At 28.7% G+C, this 7665-nt stretch overlaps 1 long non-coding RNA gene across 1 annotated transcript; it reads right to left on the bottom strand.

The window, feature by feature from the left end:
- Positions 1-1302: 1302 nt before the first annotated feature.
- On the bottom strand, positions 1303-3909 carry LOC124898851. Its single transcript, XR_007055632.1, has 2 exons — positions 3401-3909; positions 1303-1506 (listed from the first exon to the last, which is right to left on the bottom strand). It is a non-coding gene; the product is annotated as an uncharacterized LOC124898851 (long non-coding RNA).
- Between the last annotated feature and the right edge of the window lie 3756 nt (positions 3910-7665).

The raw sequence follows: 7665 nt of genomic DNA, 5'->3' as shown, positions 1-7665 counted from the left end.
AGATGAATCGATTATGGTGTATAATATTGACAGTGGTGAAAGCTCTAGTCATTCTGATGTGCAAATTAGTGGCTAAGATATCAGGCTTCGCAATTGAGAAGTCACTCTCTGCTTACTAGGATGGGGTTTGGTAGCTTGTTTTGTTTTCTTTTCTATTATCCAAATTATTTTAGGATTGTAGTCCGAGATCTATCTTGTTTTTTTCATTTGTCGTTTATGTTCAAACCCTTCTATCGTTCATTTTAACTAAATAGAGGGTCCCTTTTTCCTTTGTGTTTTAAATATATGTTTGTTTATTTTCTTTACATAATATATTTTATATTGGTTCTAGTGATATGACATGCTTGCAAAATTCTCAGTTAAATCTTAAAATCTATTTTAAGCATGAACTTTGAATCAGAAGACACTACAACAAATTTGATTATTTGGGACGAATTATTTTGTCACTTATAAGTCATATTTCGTCGCGAAAGATTTAGCGTGACGGAAAAATTTCGTCAATCAATCGTCTCCAAAAGTGGGTCGCTAAAAGTAGACAAAGACGATTAGTGTTTCGGTGCTAAAAAAATTAAATTGGCTACAAAAAATAAAAAATCATCCCCAAATGTGTAACATTTATGACGAATCTGTTTGTCATAGAAATATAATATTTTTGTAGTTGATGATATGCTTTTGTCACTAAAAAGTTATCAATACTGATAAAATTTTATTTTTGCTAATTATTTAATTCAATCAGCGACGACACCAATTGTTGCTAGAGTTATATATATTTCGTGGTTGAACAAATGTATTTTCGTTACTATTGACAACCTTTTCTTTTTGTATACAGCAAAAATTTTCGTCCTTAAATGTATGAATTAGTGACAAATTTATTATTATAATAAAGATTAATAATTTTGTAGTTAAATCTATTATTTTGTCACTAAAAATAGTATTTTTCTTTTACCGCTGATGTAAAACTGTCACTAAATTATTATGATTACTGACAATTATGATTGTCATAAAATACAAAATTAATTTGCATCAAATAAATAGTAAGATATAGAGACAAATACATATATCACTAAATATAGTCAAACTTATGATGAACTAGTTTATTTCGTGACAAAAAAAAATTGTCTTGAAAAATCAAATTTAATCATTGCTAAAAGTTATCTTTGAAAATAAAATCTTTTGTCACCAATTACAAGAGAACATTTAATTATTTCATATTGATATTATTTTTTAAATTAGAATTGAATAAATTAAAAATAAAATTATAAATCATGTCATATTGATAAAATTCACCCACACTCATACAATTAAAAAAACTAAAATTATACTAAGGTAATATCTCCTCACAGGGCAAAGAAAAGTAAAACAAGTCCAACATAAAGTAAATCTAACTTAAATATAATACTAAATATTACTCCTATCCTAAACTACGGCAGATATGTAGAGGTTTCTTTCAAAATACCAATAACGTGTTGAACTTGCAATTAGTCTTCATTCAAATCACTTTTATACCTGTGGAAAAGAGAAGAAAATTAAGATTGATGATGATGCTTTTAGATTTGATAGTTAAAATAAAAACAACATAAATTACTAAATAAATCTTCAGTATTTCACGCACAAAAATTGCTCAAGCAAATGGGCATTCATCTATTAATTTGCTTTCTTTCACTCAAGTGAAGTTTCATGTTTCATTCATATTGTTGAAGCACATCCAAACTAACACATATGCTTAGCCATTATCTCATCAAAAGGGAATCTAAATGTTTTCCTTCAAGGCAACTCATCTATTTTCATCCTGTTAAATAAGTATAGTAGCATTTTGTGTTTAGAAAGAACAATCAGGTTGAATTAAGCATTGGAGTTCATTATGGGTCAAGCAGTTCTAAATGCTCCTCGGCCAAATCATCAAGCAGTCACACATCAAAAACATTCAGGTTCAACAATACTTTTTTTGGGCAAGGTCAAATTTTATTTTATTTTGAAAACTGAGATAGTACAGAGAAGTACAAAAAGCCAACAACATAAGAAAAAATTAGCACATCAAGTAAACCTCCTAATAAACCAAGGAAATCCATGTTTATAGGTTCATAAAAGTGAGAGTTATAGCAGAAGAAGCACTAAGAATAAAATCAATTATACACACAAAAACATTCTTATATTTTCAATCTTAAAATCATAACCTCTAATTAAAAGTAATCTTGTCTATTGCTCAAAATAGAATAAACAGATTAAGAAAATGAACTAAATTCTCTGAAACAAGAATCACAAAATACACATCTAGTGAAACACAAACGGACCCTTTGCATATAAAATCACACCCATTCATCCACAAAGATAAATAAAATAAATGGGCACACACAAAAAGATGAAAACTTTATCAAATAAAAAGAAACTGAGACAACAAACCTTGGATCAATACAAAACAAAAACACAAACCATTGCAGCAAAAACACAAAAATGAGAAAAATAAAAAAAAGATCAAGACTTTATAGCTAGTTACCAAGTGAAAAATCCAAAATAAAGGTCCTCAGTTCTTACAGTAAAACATCTCAAAAACCAAAAAAAAAACTTTTCGAATAAATTCAGCACCCATTGATCCACATAGTTAAAGAAAACAAAAAGGTGCACAGCAATGAACAAAACTTCATTGAACAACAATAAACTTTGGATCACTATTACACAGAAAACAAAAACATTGAAGAAAAAGCACAAAAAGAAGTCTAAGTCAAAAAATAGGCAAATCTAACAACCTGTAAGTTAATGACGAAAAGTGCATCTACTAACTAACATATCAATAAAATGAACTAAAAATTCTCTGAAATAAGATATCACAAATACATATCTTAGGAAACTGAAATGAATCCTTATCATAATAAAAATCACACTGAAAATTCGTAACTAATTGTTATCAATAAAAATCCACCAGTTCAAATTCACAAAATCAAGCAGCTTGTCAAACAATTAGTCCAAACTAATTATTGTTATCAGAATTAATAAGACAGATCACCAAAAATTTTACAAGGATCGAGCAATCAGTTCAAATTATATCAAAACAGTTGAAATATACCCGCATAAATCAAGTGACCAGTGAGAATCATACCAAACAACTCAGATATATTTAGGACATTTATCACGATTGAAATTCCAAAGGACAAAAGACAAAAAAGTCAAAATTGCCCAAAATCCTTGACTTGAGGCAGATCGCAGTTGAAAATAAGAAAAGCTATAACAGTATACGCAAGTTAGGCTTTTTAACACATGTTGATCAAAAAATGCAGATAAAAACACAAAAAGAGTCAAATTAAGATTAAAATCAACTATCTCTAATTCCAACTTCGATAATCAAAGAAAAGAACGACAAAAGAAGATGAGAATGTTTAATGAAAACTTAAACGCGAAATCAAACCCGAGATGAATTCCGTGAATCCATCGTGTATTGAAAATTTTTGAGGGCACTTGCTCGGGAATAGCATTGGTAGTCAGCATCGGTTGTTGTGGTGATTATTTCATCGGCGAAAGTGTTAAGAGAGGCGAAGTTGGAGCGGCACTGGAGCTGGTTCGCTGGAGGGGAAGAAAAAAGTGGCGGCTGAGGCTTGTGGGGCAGGTTGGAGCGGTTGGTTGCTCCACCAGCATGATTCTGCGATGGCTACGGCATAAAAGGTGGCGGCTGGAGGAGATCTCTAATTGGACGGTGGCTGGAGATGGTAGGGTTTAGTCACTGGCCGCGTGGCGGCGCTGGTGTTATTGTCGGCGGTATTGATTAGGGCGTGGTCCGCCGCTTGGAGCGGTGGCCGTTCATCGTGAGGCGGTAGCTTGGTCCGCCAGATTTGGAGATGCGATGGGCGACAGTCGGAGATGGGAGGCAGCAGCTTTTTAGAAAGAAGAGAGAAAGAGTCTAGAGAGAGAGAAAGATTAGGGGGTTGAGGTTGTTGTCAATGGATTAGGGTTTAAGAATTTGAGTTTAAAAGGAAAGAATAGGATCTTGATCTCAGCCGTCAGATTAGTTACAATCATAGTTGAGATCTCAAGTTGAAAATTTGACCATAAAAATTGAACAAAACTTTAGATTGAGCCATAAATTGGCTATAATTGTAATAAATTATATACAACTAGGCTAAAATTTTTATGACTTGAATAAAAATTGGGCTAAAAGATAAATAAATTAGGCAAAATGATTTCAATTTAGACAATTATTTAAATAATAGTAGGGATAATAACAATAATATTAATAACAATAATAATAAATAATGAATAAATAATAATATTAATAATAATAATAATAAATAACAAGTACTGATATTAGTAAATAATAATAATAATAATAAATACTAGACAATGTATTTGTAAATTATTAGTGTGCACATTTACGTAAAAAATGTCGTATTGAGATTATAAAATGATACTAAAAAGTAAAAAAATAATTTATACATTTTTTAACTTATGAATGTGGTTTGTCAAAATTATTTAATAAAAAAAATAAGTGTGCAAAAAATACTAATATTTAAAATTAATAATTTTGCTAAAAATAGTAGCCTAAAAGAGTATCAGGTGGTCAAAATTGGGTGTCAACAGCTATTAATAAACCTTGGATTGTGTGGTCATAAAACATTTAGTTAAAAAATAATGAAAATTGTCAAAACAAATTGTTTCTAAAAACAGAAAAAAATAACATTTTTTTGAACAAATTTTAAAAATAAAGTGTGTCACATAATTTATTTTTTTAAATATAAATATTAGGTCCGTGCTGAGTACAGACAATACTAGTAAGCTAATATATCATCAATTTTTATTCAGAATACCACTAAAATATTATAATTATCACTTTTTTAAGCTACTCATTCAATTATAATATTTTTTGAAGAGAGAGAGAGAGAGAGAGAGAGAGAGAGTGTGTATGTGTTCTATATCGACGGACTCTTTGGATAACTTTTATTTTATTTTTATTTATTTATTATTAAAATATTATTGGTACAAGCCAAAAAAAAATAAAAGTTATATTTAAATTTTCTTTGAAATATGAATTCATTTGTTATTATTTAGTAAGGGAGAATCCCTTGCTATAATAAACTTAAAATTAAATTTTTATTGTCACCATATTTTAGTGAGGGATGTCCCTCTCTGCCTTCTAAAAAAATTAAAAATTAAAATATTTGACTTGTGTGAGGGACAAAATCACAAAGTCCCTTGCAATAGTGACATACAGTTTGTCCCTCGCTAACCTTCACAGCTACTAGCCAAATTTTTAGTAGTGATAAAGTAACCACTATGTCTGTTGGTTTCCAATGAATGATTTGAAGAAAATGAGTTCAGTTGATAGAGAGATTTCATGGAGATGTCTTAAATTGATCAAAATCTAAACAGATAGTAGTAGGTGGAGAGCTGCAGTTAAGGTTTAGCTACTATGTGTGATCTTTGTGATCAAAGATTTTGGTTGTTTAGTACTTTCTGAATGAAATCATCCAAACTTTTACTATTAAAAAAAAATATTGAGGATAAGGGTACACTGTCCTTGGTCGCACTTCTAGTGATCTTCGCCCAATATTGGTTGATACTACAAAGATGATGCTCGAAGGATAAATTTCATGAAATTATAGTAGCCTTTCAGAAAACACGAGCCAACTCTGTATATGATTGACAAGAAGCGTGCTCAACTAGATAATGAATATCTTTCTGAAATCTTTTTAGATGTATGGGAGCAAATTTCAATGATATTTTGACTCAACTAGATACATGTTATGTTTGGTTCCTAGTTAGCAGGTCAGTAGTTCAAGTATAACATTAATGTGGTTGTTTGGTTAGTAATTTAGAAATATTCAAAAATGATCTCTCTATCTATTTGATTAGATTAATCTAATTTTTTAGAATTAAAATTTAGATATTCAAAAATTATATGAAAAGTATTATAAATTATAATTTTTTTTTTCAATTTGATTAAGAAATACGTTTTACAATATTGATCAAATTTGTATCTTTTGACTCTAAAAAAAAATAGGCAAATAAAAAGAAATGGAGGGAGTAGTAACTTGGAATTTTGCATTACGAGGAAATCTAAATACCTAACATAATTTTACATATTTTGTATTATTGACATGGGTGCTCTTTCATTTATAACTTTGGACTATCTTTTTGTTTTCGTATTTGGAGATGGTTGAATTATTAGATTCCGAATAGATCGTCGATCAATATTGTGGCTTGTTTTGGATAATATTGTGGGTTATTATAATGAAGCTTGATAATCACTTTTTCATAAATGCTTTTTGTTGGATAATGCATATGTCAAAGTATATTTAAAAAGCTTGTTGCGGCTCTTTAACAGTTTTGGAGGTTCTGTTTGTATTTTTTTTTAAATTGTCTATCATAATGATATTTAGAAATTTACCCTTTTTATATTAATTATGTGACAGAGTCTATATCATTGTGTCTGAATATATATTTTTAATAATATATTAATTTTTTCCTAATTTTTATTTATTTGGGTAAATTTTTTTAGAGTATTGATCTTATAATTATAACGATAAATATCTTCATATCTAATAATTACACTATTCAACTACCAAATCCAAGTCGTAATTCTTTTTTATGATAAAATTTTATTGTGAGTAATTGCAAGTTAAACATCGACAATAATATCATCGTTGCTAATTGTTTGAATTATTAGTTACAAAATTTTTTGTTACAATTAAATATAAAATTTTGTGTCTAAAACTTACAATATAATATCTTCAAACTTTAATTAATTAGTTGATCATATTTAACTTCGGTCCACTTAAAATGTTTCTCACATTTACAAGATTAATACACTGACTTTACACCTTTCAAAAATTCATTCAATAAGTTCACTTCAACCTTCACACAATTAGATCGAGTCTTGTTTTCTATAGCTATATCAATATAAAATAAATTTTTTATAATCATAAACAAAAATAGCAAAAGATCAATTTATATTTAGCTACGAAATTTTTTTCGTAGAAAAATAGTTAAATTATTCAGCTACAAATTCTAAATCGTCACTATTTAATGATGACATATTTTGTGACAAAATTATATTGTCACTGAATCACAGATTGATTAGAGACAATAAAATGAGCGTCACTAATTATTTATAGTATTAGTGACAAAAATTGAGGTCACAATTAAATATCAAATTTTGTAGCTAAAACTTTAATATTTAACCACGAACTCTAATTTGTCGCTATTGCGACAACTTATCTTTTATGACGAATTCTTTTTGTATTTAATATTATAATTAATTCAAGAAAAAAATTAATTTATCGCGAATTGGATCCATTATTAGCGATAAAAAAAGATGCCACTAAAAACTTAAAATTCGTCACTAATGATCTTATTAAAATGGCGCCAAAACATTTTTTGGTGGGAAACTTTAGAGGACAAAACTTTGCTACGAAATTTTATGTTTCGTCACTAAAAGTATATGCTTCATGTATTTAGATACAAAATGTAATTTTCGTCATAAAAGGTGAACAATTAGTGACGAATTTCATCTCGTAGCTAATAATTTAGTAGCTAGATATCAATTTTGTTGTAGTGAGACTAAAGTTAGAAAAGACATCTAAGAAAATAGGCAGAGTGCTGAGACATTTGGTGACAAGTTCAAGCCTTCTTTGAAAATTAAGGTAATTATTTTGAGAATCACAAGAATAACTGGGCCAT

Source organism: Capsicum annuum, chromosome 5 (assembly GCF_002878395.1).
Source record: "Capsicum annuum cultivar UCD-10X-F1 chromosome 5, UCD10Xv1.1, whole genome shotgun sequence".
In the NCBI taxonomy this organism is placed as follows: domain Eukaryota; kingdom Viridiplantae; phylum Streptophyta; class Magnoliopsida; order Solanales; family Solanaceae; genus Capsicum; species Capsicum annuum.
The sequence above is the reverse complement of the archived record's forward strand: the minus strand, read 5'-3'. Positions and strand labels throughout refer to the sequence as shown.